This window comes from Durio zibethinus, unplaced genomic scaffold (assembly GCF_047325235.1).
Source record: "Durio zibethinus cultivar Kanyao isolate XHJ-2024 unplaced genomic scaffold, ASM4732523v1 HiC_scaffold_30, whole genome shotgun sequence".
In the NCBI taxonomy this organism is placed as follows: Eukaryota; Viridiplantae; Streptophyta; class Magnoliopsida; order Malvales; family Malvaceae; genus Durio; species Durio zibethinus.
Window position 1 is genome coordinate 659,208 of NW_028322653.1, and position 15,980 is coordinate 675,187.

Here is a 15,980-nt window from a genome sequence, read left to right on the forward strand (position 1 = left end):
TCTAAAAGTGGCGTTAAACAGACTTCGCATGTATTTCTGTTTATCCCCCGATTATTATCTCAGGCATACAAGAGGCAACCAGGTTAGAGTGGATTATCATAAATTCCACCACTAACATTTTTCAGTCGCATCCGGACTCATAGAGTAGCCTTTGATCCGCGATGGGTTCAATCGCATACTCTTGGAGTCATGTCCAAGACCACTTTCAAAATTCACATTAACCACACCGTGATTACTTCATTTTAAAATCACAGGAGGACATTCTACGAACTCACCGAATCTCTCCCATACTTGTTGGAAGAGAGGGGGAGCACCTCAGGACCTTACTCTGAGGAACCATAAAAGGATTAACCAATCCTGATATGGGTTAGGTTCTTCTTAGTATATAACTAAGTTTTCATTTTAACGAACTTAGAAACCACTAAGAGTGCCTAATGGACTCACAGATCTGACGATCAGGGAGCGAGTTGGGATGTGCCCAGCTCCGCCAGGGAGATTACTCTCCCATGACGCCACCCGAAAGCTTCTTGCTTAATTTTTCTTTAACTGAATTCCAAAGTGCATCTCTTCATCTTCCCAGCATACCCAACGAAAGAGAATTGGCTATTGAACAGCCAAAGTTATGGAGGAAAAGGCCATGGGGATGGAAGATGAAGGAAGAACACCTTACTTGTTTCAAAAGACGGAAACAGAGAGTGAAGGTAGGGCAGTAACGTTTTCGAATACTGACGGTAACAACCTGCATTCTTCTACTCTTATTTGCATGGATTGGTTTAGACCAAGAGCCAAGGCTGCCGCTAAACTTGCCAGCGCATCGGCATAATGATTCTGTAACCGTGGAACATGCTCGACATTTACTTCGAGGAATTTACTTAGGAGCCTGCGTGCCTTGAAGACATTAAGGCTCGAGAGACCTCTTTCTTAATAGTGTAGATCCCTTTCAGTTGATTAACGATCAGTTGAGAATCGCCATACCATACACCGTAAGAGGAAGAGGATCAATCTTCATCTCCAAAGCTATACCCAATCCTATGATTAGGGCTTACTATTCAGCAGCGTTGTTTGAAGCTGCTGAAGTCAGTGTGAACCATTGACCTTTCTGGGGTCATGAAGACAATCCCTGCCCCCGCTCCTGGATGAACCATCGAAGTACATCTCCCATGGGAACTGAACTTTAAATATAAAACTTCTTCATCAGGTAGATCATCTGACAAAGGAGTGTCATCTGAGGCTGGATGAGCTGCCAAGAAATCAGCCAACGCTTGTCCTTTGCCTTACAACATTAGGAAAACATCATGGACCATTTGGATAATCCAAAACTTCTTGGTACTTATCCTTTAAGAATAAGAATAAGAAAGGCTCGAGAGCAAATACTTGAGCGGATCTGCTTTCGATATGAGCCGAACGGGATGTTCCAGGAGATAGTGTCTGAGCTTTTGTACTGCAAACACAAATGCCAGGTATATCTTTTCCATGTTTTAGTAATTTGACTCTGCGCCCACCAGGGTACAACTTAGATAGTAAAGAGCAACTTCCTTTCCTTCATCATTTTGTTGTGCAAGAAGAGCTCCTAGCGAACCAGGGCGAGCTGCTGTGTAAAGGATCAGAGGATGTCCTTTGACTAGAGGTCTCTCGAGCCTTGATGTCTTCAAAAGCGTTCTGACATACTTGATCCCATTCGAAGGGTAGTCCTGTACCCTATTAGAGAAGGGCCGGCATCGTCCAGATCGATTCGAAAGAAATCGTCGGATATATGCAAGGGTTGAAACCCTGGCCTTACCCAGTGTCCCCCAACTTTTTATCAGTCTTTAGGGCTCAAAGTTCGCGAAAGGCCAAGCTTGAGAAGGGAGAAGTCCAGGTTAGCCTTAACACATCCAAATCTTCCGAAGTCAATGCGGTAGCAGCCACTGTCCCGACCTTTTCTGTCACTAAACCCACCCCCGTGGTTTCCCAACAAAGTCTCCCTCCTGCTACTCGGCAGCCAGCTGTTTCATCACCTGGGCGACCTATAAGGCCTCCTAGGAATTTGACGCCATTGGGATAACCTTGCAAACAGGGTTTCAAAGTGTTGGTCGAAAGGGGGTTATTAATAACACTGTTAGCACCCAGACCACCACCAAATCCTCTTACCAAGTTTTATAACCCTAACGCTCATTGTGAATTCCATCAAGGTCCGGGCCATAAAACGGATCGGTGCTTTTCTCTCACTCCTTCGAGAAAAGGAAGGCGGGTATGGGCACTCAAGTCAGAAGCTAACTTGCGAAGGATATTCATGATTCTCGTTTTAAAGATAGATATTCACGAGTTGTGTTGTATTTTGGATCGCTATTCCCTGCTCCGCATTTCCTTTTGAAGGGGCCAATAGTGATCTCCTAAGTTGGTGGCTACTTCTCCCACTCGTCAAGGCAATCGTTTCGCTTCGCTGTCATTCAGGTGCCTACTCCGGTATGCGTCTGTAGTCTACGCCTGATCACACTGGGGCTGGGATTCCATTGAGCCCAGAGGAGAGGACTCGATCGATGTCGCAGTCCCCGATGACGATACCGGCAGGGCGAGAGCCACTCGTTTACCGCGCACCTTTAATATGATGAGAAGAGGGGCTATATGGGACATCTATCTACGGGGGCCTGCACTTTATTATAGGGAAAGCGGGGTGAAAGCTCTAAGCCCGCATCTTCAGCTTCTATTGGAGGGGCAGCGGATCCAATCCATTCGAAGGGCATTGCTTTCGGTGCAATCCATATCTCTTCCCTTGCTTTGCCTGCCTGCTGCTCTGAACTTCGCTACCTTACTATAGTTTTTTAAAGTTGAGTTCCATTTGACTTTCAAAAAAGCTACGGGAAAGGCTTTTTCTATCGTTTTTCCCAGGACGTAATCACCTATGAGATGGCTTTCACAGGGCTTCTTGCTACAGAGAGATTGCCGTAGACAGCTTATTAAGGGAATGCAAGGGCTAGTGGTGACAGAGCATATCCCGAATAAGCGACTGGTCTCACATGGCCTAAAGAAGTTCTCTTCCGATCTTGCCCAATATTGGAAGTCGATGAAACCCCGTGTTTTGGCATAGATATAATATCAGCTGCTTTAGCTTGAGACTTGGAAGTCTCGGAAAGAGGGGGACTCTTGACTTGAAAGTAAGGTTTCTCTACTCGTTTGAAGCAAGAGCAAGCCAGACAAAGAAGACATCGGAACTGCTAGTTCCAATTCCCTGCTACGCATAGAGAATTCTTTCTCAACAAAGAGATCTGAGGAAGAAGTCCCCGGATGCCTGTCAAAAGAACAAAGAAAACCAGAGAAAGAAGAACGAGGAAGCTCCTGATTCAACTAGAAAGTCTCGGGGAAGCCCTTCGCATCGCTCGTCCCACTAGAGGGGAGATGTACTCTAAAGCTGGTAATTAGACTCATCCAAAGGAGCTCCTATTGCCCAGTTTGGCGTAAGAATACTCTTTCTGAAGAAAGTGATTCGGAGTAGGGCTACACTGAACGTTCACTCGAATCAATCTAAAGAAGCAACAGGAGAAGTGGAATATAAAGAACAAGGGCAGGAGTGGCTAGGCCCGAAACGAATGATGAGCTAACTGGCTGAAACCTTCCCACTAATCCATATGAGAAGTGCGCCTAAGAGGAGCCCCGCTTGAACCCCTTTTTGTTTTGCTGCTGAAAGCTCCCGATCACTCGAGGGACAAGAAGAAAGGTTATGAAATGCATTTTAAGGTAAGGTATTGGTCGACTTCAGGGTTCTGGCCCACGGATTGCGCCTATAACAAGTTCTCCAATGAGTTGATTTGCTCACGAGAAATCCTTCTATTCTCAGTTTCGGGGTGAAAGCCTATTACTAGACAGAAGAGGAGGTTTCTACCCCAAAAACGTTTTAGTGCCCGTCTGCTTTCTGCCTGAAGCTTTCAAGCAGAGGATGCCCACTAAACTGAAACTAATCCCGTGATAAGAGGGGAGACGTCTCTCTTGATTTACCCCCGCTAGACTCGATGTATTGATCCAGAGATATCGAAATTGCTCAGTGAGGGAGTAGCATGCCGATGATGCCCTGAGACCAAAGACGGTCCACTTCTGATTCTCCAGAACTGCCAGCAAGTACTTTTTCTAATTCTTTGCCCTCGAATATTCCATGTACGCCTTAGCAGCTCCTTCTCTTCATAAACCATTGACCCCACGGAATTGAGCTACCTACACTAAATGAATCCCGGGCAAGGAAAGCCCCATCTCCTATTAAAAGAAAAAAAGTACCAATTCAATTACCGTGTTGAACATGGAACTCTTCTCTGACCCATCCCGTCGCATCTTAGGCTTAGGCCAATATTACAACCATATTTTCTCGACCAAGCGGTCTGATCTCGGTAAAAATGTCCATACCTCAGAAAGAACCTTCTCCTTAAGCGAACCATTCAGAAAGAACCCCTGGTCTCTTGAAAGAGAAAGATAGAGATCTGCTACGTTGCGGCGCCTGAAGCTCACGACTGACTATCTTGAATCGTACCATCGAGAGTCTTTTTGCCAAAACACCGTAAGAAAAATGGAGCTAGAAAAGCTATAGGCTATAGTAAGGATCACAACCGAAGTCCTCTATTAGTAGTCGAGTTAGTTTACCTCTTGGCTCAATGTTGAGGTATTGATCGACTGAGCGGAAGGGTTCTTGCCCGCGAATTGCCATCTATAAAAGGAATTGTGGAGATTCGAATTATTCCTACTATTTATACAGGAAGACCGAAAAAGAGCTACACCTTCAAAACTGTGCCCAGGGTACCAAACCCCCTGAGCCGCTAGCTGACTTGAACGGGAAGTAGCTCCTTAGCCCCCTTCCCTTCATGCTAAATCCAATCCAAGCTCAACAAAGCCATCCATCTGAGAAGCGGAGAAAGGAGCCATCTCAGAGAGAAGAAGAAAGCAAGGCCCGTAGCTCACGATCCAGCCAAGTAAGAAATCTCAGTAGTTGTTGCTCGGGAAGTGGTTCATTTTCCTAGAAAGCCTTTTCTACGAAATCGATTGGATAACTTTCCAATAGGCCGGGGATAGGGGGTTGAACCCGCCTTAGAGACCCTTTTTCTTTACATCAATTCCCGTTTTGTATAGGTACACGAAATTCAATATCGATTCGTTGGCTAAGTTCTAAGCACAGTTTTCCATTTTTTTTTCAGGTAAAGGGAAATTAAAAGAAATGCTCCTACCCTTCGAAGGCGAAGGAAGAGTTCCCTTTCAACGTGGAAAGAGCTTTCCACACGCGCACATAAGAAGAAGAGGTTTGCTCTTGCACATTAAGTAATTCGACTTTTCTTTTAGTTGTTGCTCCACTTCACCCTCCAAAAAGGCATTCCTCAGATATGTTCATATGGCATGCGCTGAAGGGAGATCAATGGTGTTGGCAAGAATCTCTTCGGAAAGGGGCCACGACACCCAGGAACCACCCGACCCAATATCATCTCCACTTTTCCGTCTTGGGAAAGCACAATACAAAAGAAAGTAAAAAAGATAAGGGCATGAGCATTGGACTAACAAGGGACTAATTCACCTATACACATAGGTCCTGTCTGCGATTGGACCGAGAATGCACGAGTCGTAACTATCTCCTTGTAGCAGCTATGAGCTTTGGTTTACGCTAGAGCTTGTTGCCTTAGATCTCTTTCTTTTTCCGTTCCTGCGCTAGACGAGACTGAGGGTTTTGTTTTCCCACTTTGAAATCTAACCTCTTTGTCAACAGGAAAAAATCTTTGGCTGGATACGCAAAAGGAAAGTTTTGAGCTTAGAATTGAAAATGGGAATAAAAAGTTAGGGATTTTTTATAGAAGTTTCCCTCGGCTACTGAGATGCCGTAAACCGGACCAGATGAATCCTCTAAGACTGAGAGTAATAGGAATTCAATCCAACCAGAAACTGCCGCTGGAGATCTTTCTATTCATGAGACACGAAATGTTTAGGCCTGCTAACTGACCGTACCACACACCAGTGTCCCTTCTTTTTCGTTCACTAAGGTCGAGCAAGAGAAAGAGCGTAAGACCAATGAAGTCAGTGGTCTTCGCCAAGCGATCGAAGAGGGCCGAAAAAAGAGATATCGGATACTTACTTCTTATTGATCATTCCAGTGAATCAACCCAGACATCTTTCTGAACCTTTATGCGGAATGGGCGAAGTTCTTCTCTGCCGATTTTCTTTGTTGCATCTTCCCATGGATTTCACTTCACTCTGAGCGAAAGGAGAGACCTAACCAAGACTACGCGGGCTCATTCTCCTCAGGATCACGGGTTTGACATTCTATTTTTAGCTAGGAGCCTCTCTTGTCCTCCGATCAGCTAAAAAGAAGGCTTGGACTTTTCTTTTTGCCACATACGTGGGTGCGGTACTACTAGGCAAGGGAAGGAGCTCTCTTCATTCGACGTTTTACTCAGAAGAATCTGGTAAGGAAGATAGAGGGCCTTCTCTTTGGACGGGTCTTCCTTTTCATTGAAGATAAAGGAATCTAAAAATCAAGTAAGTGGGTTTTCCATCATCCGTTTCGCTCTAGACATTAAGGCGGCTGAAAGGAGACCTATCGAACTACAGCTAATGGTTGATTTACTTGTGTCCTTTGAAAACGTCCAATGCCTGTTCATCGATCCAAATGAATGCATACTTTCTTTCCGAGAACAAGGGAATTCTATTTATATTCTCTTTAAGATCGATCATTTATGCGAGCTTTTGCTGATCCAGCTGCTGATGACCAAAGAAAGGAGCGCTAAGCAAGCGGTCCATACCAGTAGGCGCTCAATCAATAGGCTCACCGACAAGCGAATGGATGAAATTCCACATTAGGTTCGAATCCTGTCCTCGCCTAATTACTTGAGATACTATATATTCTTATTCACCCTCATTCATCATGCAAGGCAGAGTTTCTCGTCTACCCTGCGATAGGTGGCCTTGGGATAGGGGGTTCGTTCCTCTTTGTTCGATTCCTAGCCACCAAGCATCTTTCGTGAGTTTTTTGTTGAAAAGGGTCATTCTGTTTTGCATCTTCTGCCCCTTGCCTCTACCTTGCCTTGTTCTGTCTCCTGTGAACCTTATACTCTATCGGTTTTCCTCATTGAATGCTCCGAAACCTCCGTATAGCTCTCTGGACATAGAAGCTAGGTATCTAAAGGCCTAGGTTCTTGTTTGAAAGGTCCGGTCCTTAACACCGCAAAAGAATGAGAATGTACCCTCGTTACTCAGACCTGTCTGGCTCAATGTCCTGTCTGCGTGAAAAGACACTGGCTCTTATAATGGGCAGGCTGTCTGTTTCGATCGAGAGGAACGTAGTTTTGAAAGGATAGCTGGAACGAAGGCCAGATGTCTATGCAAGCCAGCTTGCAGACAACAGGAAGTGGTCCCTAGACAGTCAAAGAAGTAAACTTCCCCCTCCTCCGTGTACCTTGTCTTATTACTCTACCCTTTAGGACTTGTGGGTAGGCTCCTGACCGGGTCCATATCTCGTAGGCTGGGTTAGAGTCTACGCCTCTATGAATGTTTTTGGAATGAGTCTCTGTCTACATCACTCCCCCTTCTTGCTATCTACTTTCTCCTCATCTGTCTACTTTTGGCCTTGAAAGCAGGGATGCCTTGCTTTTTTCTTCCTAACGAGCATGCTAGCCAGGTTCTCTTTCAAAGCAGCGAAATAGCTCTAGAAAATAAACCGTTTGTCAACAAGACAAAGGACCGAGAAAGAATCAAGAACCATAGGCGGTACTTGGGTAGGGACGATGTTCCCGAACCCTTCCATCCTGAGAATCCTGAACTGCTCGAGCCTCTCCTGCTAGATCGTTTTGAAGCCCGGTTTAGCTTTCTCTGTCGTCAGATAGAAGGAGAGTGAAGTCTGATCCAGCAGCTCTGGGAGAAAGAAAAGAAAGGTTCGGAATCTTTTCCTTGAAGAAAATTGTTGAAGCTAGCTCTCAGTGTAAGCGCAATTGGATGAGTCAGTGACTTCGTTCAGTTCATTGGTATTTCACCCTGTTCGCAACAGGAGGGTGACGAGGGAGGATCCTAATTGGGTCCGTTTTGGACTACTATGGAAGATCTTCGACCTTGTCGGTCTTAGAACTCCGGAGTTTCAGGTACCTATCCAGGCTCCTAGGGAAGCGGATCTTTGAGTTGAAGAAGCCTTCTTACTACAGCTACCTGTTAATTCAGGTAAAAAAGTCATCAAGGAGTTACGAACTCGGACATTAACGTATAATAGGCGCTAAGGCAAGCTAGCTCTTTTAACCAGGGGATGTTGAAAAATAAGCCCGGCCAGCCAAGCAAGGGGAAACCAAGGCATTATCCGAGCTAGGTCATCATTCTATATAGTTCTAGTTTTTTTGTACGATCGTCAAGAAGGCGATAAGGGAATGCAGCTATTTCTGAGGGTGAGGGAAAGATTGTAGCAAGCCTACGTTCAGGCAGGAGGCGATCGGAGACTCTTTCTGAGTTCTGAGGAAGGAATCCCGGGTGAAGAGGAGAGAAAGCTTTTTTATCCAATTCTTTTGATAACTAAGAAAGCTAAGCGACAAAGAGAAGAAAGATCTGCTGAAGTCGATGGCACGCAAAACAGAAGAGAAGGAGTAGAGCTTAAAGCATCCTTTATCCTATGGTTGCATCTAAGAGAGCAGTAAAGAAGGAAGGTGCGAAGCGATTCTTCTAAGCGAGTGACTCTCGTGTGAGGGACACGAAGGCTATAAGACCAAGGTGCCTAGCGCTATCCTTAAACCTCCTTCTATAAGCCTTTAAGGACGAGCCCCTTTGAAGGAATTAGCTAACTATTACAATAAACGATTTAACGATTACCCGATCTAGGAGGGGACTTCTCTCTATCACTCCTTTTGAGGAAAGACCGTGATTTTGGGCATCAAGGACTTTATCCTTCATATAAGGACATTGACATCGTGCAACTTTATAAAACACCGGTATTTTTGTCCTACATGCCTTTTTCCTTCTACGAGGATCGAAAAAAAAAGACTCTTTTGAGGATCAAGATCGTTCATTTGGGCAAGGTCAGACGACCTAGATGTGGAAGGGAAATCACAAGCCACTAAAGGGTAAAAGGGTATGGATTCTGAAATCGAACTGCTTCGACTGTTACTGTCCTATAGTCCCGCTGGAGGCATGCCAACAATTCTTCGTGAAGAACTACTCGCTTAGAGTTCGGTGCTGTGAGGAAAGCTATGGTCATATGATCTACGGCCCAATTTTCACCAGCTTCAGGGCGGCCTCTTTCAGCATTCTCTTGAAACTTGTTGATTCCTTAGCGGGCTCAAACTGATTTTCTTCAACAATCTTCCTTGCCCGGTTGAATGGAAATTGGCCTTATGATCCTATTGGTTCTGGGACGGACCGTCCTTCCCGACGAAAGGAGGCTACAATGGATCTCCATGCGATGCGGGAAGGAAGAAGGATTTCAATTTCATTCTATGAAGAAATTCGCAATAGTTAACCGAATCAAAGCAGTAGCCAAGAACAAAGGAGCAAGCTAAGCAAGGAAAGCAAAAAAGAAATTTCACGAACAACGCGAAGGAGAACTGATCGATCCGGCGATACCGCGAACAGCAAGCAGCCAATTGAGACGAGCGCAAACAAAGCGCTTCTAATGCCCTTAACAATTGAGTTGAGCTTAGCTCCGTTACCTAGCCTTGGATCAGCGGATTCCGCTTCGGATGACTCTTTATATCATCTTCTTCAGGGCCCAACTCCTCTCCAATTCTGAGATGAAATAGCTCCAATTCTACTTCTGAAATAGCGTCTGATACAACAGATTCTCCGGTTGCGTCTGATACTTTTGTCTTTCTGCGTACCTTTCTTTTCTTTGGCTTATTGGGGTTTGGAATTGAGACCACACCCTAGTCTGGGGGCTTACCGATGCCTTTCTTTCGTTTCGGAGCGGAAACCGAGCCTTCTCGTCTATCGGGCGCATCTCCTCCATCTATGTTATTATGAGACTTCCTTTTCCACGTCCTCGTTAGAACTAAACCCTGTTTCCGAGCCGCCAAAGTCCTCTATTCAAACTCAGCTCTAGTCTAAGTAGCTCTAGCCCTAGATTCAGCTGAGGCTAATCCTGAAGCTCATTTATTTTTCTGCGTATGCTATTGCTTGATAACTGGATGATCTGTTGGTAACAAATGCCCTTCTTTATCTTATGAAATAGAGTACTCTTCTAAGAGGCACTAAAGCCTTTCACACCGACCTTGGTTTCTAGACCTGGAACAGCCTCAGCCCTCTTTATCTTTAACGGCTTGTTCCCTTACCTTTGCTTCTTTAGCTTTGTGCTTCTTTCCAGAACCGTGCTTTGCTTTATAGCTTTTAAACAAGCTAGAGCTAAAATAGCTTTCGTTCTACCGGATCAACAAGGTTTCGCTTCCTAGGCAGGCCTTTTCTTTTCTATTGACTCATTCCCTACCCGAGCAAACCCTTTATAGCGCTTTTCCTTCATTCGCTGTTTTATAGCGCGTGGAGAGAGCAGAAGAGAGGTAAGCAAGAGTGCGAGCAGTTGCGCGAAGGACGGACTTTGTTACGCGCGGGGAATTGCGGCGGCGCGGGGGAGCGCCCACTTCTCTAGTTACGTGGATCTGGTCCCTAACAAAACTACTTGTGTCTTCAATGTTGTTGTGTGTGGCTTAGTTTTCGAGGGTATGCCTTTTTCCTTTTTGATATTCTTTCTTCATCGAGATTGGGCGAGTGTTCATTTTACCCGGGTTGCTAGCCTGTCTTTTTGGAGCGATATAAGCCTTTTTCTTGAAATCTAGTGGTACACCTCAAATTGGGACCAAAGCCCTGTATTGGGGCTTAAGCGGCCACTCTTTCCACGCCGTGTTTAAAGAGCTATCGTCTCAGATCGGTACTCGCTCTTAATCTAGCGCTCCTCTTTGCTCGAAATGGGGGTAGAGCTGAACCGGAAAGTGACTCTGAACCTGTGAGGAAAGCGCTTTTGTCGATATCAAAATCTCCAAGTAAAATCGCTGGCCCTTCTTTTTTTATGTCGTAGATGAGAGTAGCACCCACGGCCAAGCAAGAACCTTGTACGCGATAAGCCAATTGAGAACTGAATAGTAGCTTCGATCCACCCATAAGCTTTTGAAGGAGATGCAGGGCCACCATTAGTATTAGTCTTACACCATCGATTGGACTTGACTGGAGGGGCAATAGGCGATGATAAGCAGTGTTTTGTCTGACCTTCGTAACTTGTTTTAAGAACCACCGGGGCGAAACATGTAGCTTTCTATCTTGTCTAAAGTCTCAGTCCTTGGTCGCTAAGAAGCAGATTCGAGAACAAGAATTCTCACTTCAAAAACACTTTCCAGCAACTAATGAAATAGGAGAAGCGGGCACATACACATACTTTGGGTTTTGTAGGTTTGGAATTCGCACTAAGGAGACGGCCGAGCGAGATGTCCTTTCGGTTTCTACCGGTTCATGTAACACGAAATGAATCTCACTTCTTAAATCAAAGTACGTTCGCTTGAATGAAAGAGGAATAAAGTCTGTAAAGAGATAGAGGGAACTGAGATTGATTGAAGTAAGGTATTCGTGTACGGGAATCAAAGTGATTAGAACAGAACTGAGCTTGCCGGCCAGTAATGAAGAAGAACGGACTCACAGCCCTCGGCGCTTGAGAGGAATAAGCGGCACCTTGCTTTTTATTTTCTTTTTTAGAAATTGATGAATCTGTGTCTCTTTATCATACGAAATTGAAAGTTCTGGTTTAGTGCTGAAGCAGAACTTAAACACTATCTTCTCCAACCAAAGCCAATCCCAGGGAACAGTGAAGCTTCATAGGGTCATTCTGTCAGTTGCAGCTAACCGATCTTGGCCACTGCCACTGCAGCAGCTCGATGTCAAAAAGGCCTTTCTTCATGAAGACCTCCACAAATAGGTTTTTATGAGTCCCCCATCGGGTTTTCAAGCTCAGGGGGAGGAAATTTAGGCACTTATTGACTTCTACTCAGATAAAGTCATCCGTCCCATCCCGCAGATCTTCTTCTAATCTATTATCGGCTTGATTAGCAGTCCTTGTTGTCGAATCGGCTTCTGAGTCCTCCTTTTTTTTGATGGCATGAAGTTGAATGCCCAAAATCGTCTGCTCATGGGGCACAAAGAAAGAAGGCAAGTCGACGTGAGGCACTATTCCCACAATCTCAACTGGCAATGAGATCAAAAGAAGGCAATCGATCGAAATCCGATTCAATAGCAATTGATCCACACATGCCTGTTCTTCGTCTATGTCAGTTGCTTTATTTGATCTTATTCGTGGAAAGGCTTTCCGTTCTAGCTTTCGATTTCTTCCTGGCTCTTACCCGAGCCTAACAACGCCAGAAATGTCATATATAAGTATAGAGAGAAAGAATTTAAAGTATAAGAGAAAGAATGAATTGACAGTTTCCATTGAGAAGTGCTATCTATAACTAGAAGTAGCTCACCAAGAAAGGAAAAGAGTGAGCCAAGAATACAAGGATTCCATTTCTACTCCTCAAGAAGAGTCAGTGAGAAACTGATAATAGCAAGGTATTAGCTCACGACCCAGTAAATAGAGTACGTAAGTAGCGAACTTCAGGTAGTGGTGAAAGCGAAAGGATAAACAGAAAGCGGTGAAAGTCAGTAGTTTCATAAGTATAAGTAGGAAGAGCGGTATGGGTTCTAGCGTAAGATAGCAGTATGCTTTCTAGCGTAGTAAGTTAGTAGTTCCTGTAACTAGTGAAAGGGAAATAGTGAGGCAAGAAAGATTGGTAGCAGAAGCAGAGTAGGCGAAAGAACCTCTCTAGGGAAGAGCGGACTGATTCAACAGTAGCACACCCGGCTTGAGCGAAGCGAAGGTCCGACTCCATGTATGTGATTGATTGAGACCCGGAAGTGGTGGATTGAGACCTAGATATGGTTGAAGCACAGCCAAAAACGTGAAGACAAAGGGAGTTCAGGATCCGGGGGACTCCATGAGGATCAGTCCGCACCGTAGGACTCAATGGCCTTGCTCACAAAGTTCTGAATCTGCTAGAGCTATCGTGCAGGGGCAGGTAGGACTATCATTCAGGAATGCCTTCTTCCCCAAGGTTCGAGCAGATCTTCCTATCATGAACGAATGTGAGTGACGTTCAGTCTCTTTCTCCGATCGAAAGACTCCCTTTCCAGGTGTTCAAGACGGGGTCTTTGCATTCATAAGTCAGAACGAAGACTTTCCAAAGTGGACTTCAGCCTTAGCGCATCCCGAGTCGGTTTTTTAGCTGAAGTGAAGGAACTCTTCCTTAATAGAGTCCCGAGCCTACTGAATTTCCTTGTGATCTCGCCATCCTCGATCTAACATGCCTGACTCAATCAATAAATAACGTAACCGCAGTATGATTGCCATTGAGAAGTGCTATCCACTTTCCGAAACCTATCTTTAGTTTAGACTCTTTCTCGGCTTGACTCAACCTATCTCTCTTACCGTGCAACAAGCCCTTGCTCGCTTTGAGAAGAGGAATTGGAACTTCGTTGCCAGGACGGATTCTCGTGCTTATTCTTTCCTATTTTTTCTCCTAGGTTAGCCAATTTCTCACAGGTAGGAGTCGAACCTCTTCTCCTTCGGCTTCTAGCTCTTACCTAGCAACGAGAAAGAAATAACATAGATAAGAGAAAGAAGTTCTGCTTGTTCTCTCTTTTATATGATATGAGAGGACTGCTGCCACTTCCTTATTACCATTTAGACAATCGGGTCAGGAGATTCTTATTAGTGGAAAATAGCCCTAGCTAGATTCACTCCCGGTGAAATAGCAGCTACGCCCCAATGTTACGGAACAAGGCTTCGCACCTTGCTTGCAAGAACTGGTACGAATGGCATTGATGCATCGAATGCCCTCTTTGACGGGGTTTGCAAGAAGCCGATTATTCGACCTTCCAATAGTGCCATTTAATTGATGCTATCGAAGAAGAAGGAAGGCAATGAAAAAGGGTCTTTGACTCGCGGGTCAGACTATTTCAAACTATGCTAGCCCGCTCGGGCCTCCCCTGTCACGTATGGGGATCCCCTTCGCTGCATTGCTTCACTTCTTTCATTTACCCTAAAAGGTCGGTCAACTGCTAAATTTCTTGAACGGTCGCTGCCTACATTACTCTGTCTCCCTCTTTTCAAGGAAGTGAGTCTCAGACCTTATGTGGTTCTCGGTCCTTTTTATACAGTTCCTCGCAGGTGCTTTTGTGGCTCTTCACTCCAGCCCTGAAGTATTCTGTGAGCCCAATCTCTTTAACGTGGGCCCCCCGTTATGAGAGTTAAGTAAGTAAAGAAAGCGGTGAAGACTATATCCTTCCACCCACTCGACCGATCGCATCCACTTTATTTAAACTATACTACTATACCATATAGTAAAGCTAAATAATCCAAAGCTTGTTCCCAATAACAACTAGAAAATCCACACTCCACAAGGTTCGAATAGACATCAGACAGATAAGAGGGGTCTAGCACTACCTCTTCCCCAATCACCATCCTCTTCGGGAGACCAGTTGGATGGCAAGTCCGCCCTATCGTATAGAGGTGATACACAGTCTATTTTTCTATTTGAATAGAAAGAAGGCTGGGTCCTGGAGATGCTGGAAGCAGAAGTTTTCTAGTGCGGGAAGACCTGGCTAAGCAAATAAGGTTCACAAGAATGAGAGATGGGGAAGGAAAGTAGAAGGCGGGTTAGGTAACCAAGTCTGACATTCATTCGCTTTCTGTGTAGGTCATAAGAATATGGTACAAAACTGCTCTCTCAGCCGGCATGCCCTATCAGACATCTATTATTCTATGTAATAACATGGTAGAACAGCTAGTGCAGTAGATAGCCGATATCGAAAAGGTGCCGTGAGGGATATTGCCGAGCTTGAGATGGAGGGAGGATGGCAGGCTACCGATCATTGAGCAAAAAACCAAACCCAGAAAAAAGCCAAGCCCTATTTTGACTGCCCTGGAAAAGAGTGTAGTTACCGCCCCTTCTTTGATTTTTCTTCTCGTTACAACCATTGGAACGAATTCTTTCACTGCAGAGTCTGACCCTTTATTGTTTTGCGTTGATCAGCCCAGGTTGTACCTTTTAGGTGCTATTGACCTCTTTTCCTCGTGTGTGGAATGTCTGTATTCGGTTTCTTTTGATTGTTGCCAGGCCTATCAGACAGTAATAAGAACGAGGTCTCTAAACGCGAGGTCGCAGCCTTTCACTTTCAATCCCGGAGAACGCTAATAGAGAGCAGGAAAGTGAATCAGAAGGCTCAAGTGAGTAATTAGAAAAGGGGGCGGGTCTCTTTCATAGTGTTTTCTCGGGTGATGGGGAATCCCGACAGGAGAAAGGGTAGATCGAAATAATAAGAAAGACCACACTACTAGCTTCAAGCTCGAGCACACATAAAGAGGAGATCCCTCGTCTCACCTTTGCTGATCCGAGAGCATGGCTAAAAGATTTGAGGGACTCCCGCTTCTAGCAATAGAAGAGATCCTACCGCCCGAAGAAGGTTGAGGTACTTAGGTACAACAGCTCAGAGGAGAGCATTGACACTTGGGCATAATACTCTATATAACGTTCTATCTCTATATAACATTCTATTACCAGCACGCGACTCTCGAGTATTGTCATTTCGGGAAATCCCATTTTCTTATTTCTATTTTGTTTCTGCTTTCAGGAAGGTGTTAAAAAACTTGCTTGACGGGATTTGACCGGGAGAGGTTTCTTAAGAAAAGGGCTTAGCTTTTTTCGGGCGTGAAGGAAGAAGGCTAGTAAGAAAAGAGTCTGTCTGGGGCAACCCTCGGGTGAGAAGTGAGAGTCGATTTCATCACACAGAGATATTCTCGTATATAGAATCGAAATGGGAGCTGCTATTGCTATGTCATCCGCAGCTGTTAGCTCAAAAGGAGTGAAGTCAACAGAAGGAGAAGCTATTGAATCTTGTTTCAGAAGGGCTACTAGACTGGCTCGATCCCAGACCGGAAATCCTTTATTCCTAGATGGCGAGAAGAAAGGAAAGGTCAAAACTTCTTCCGAACATTT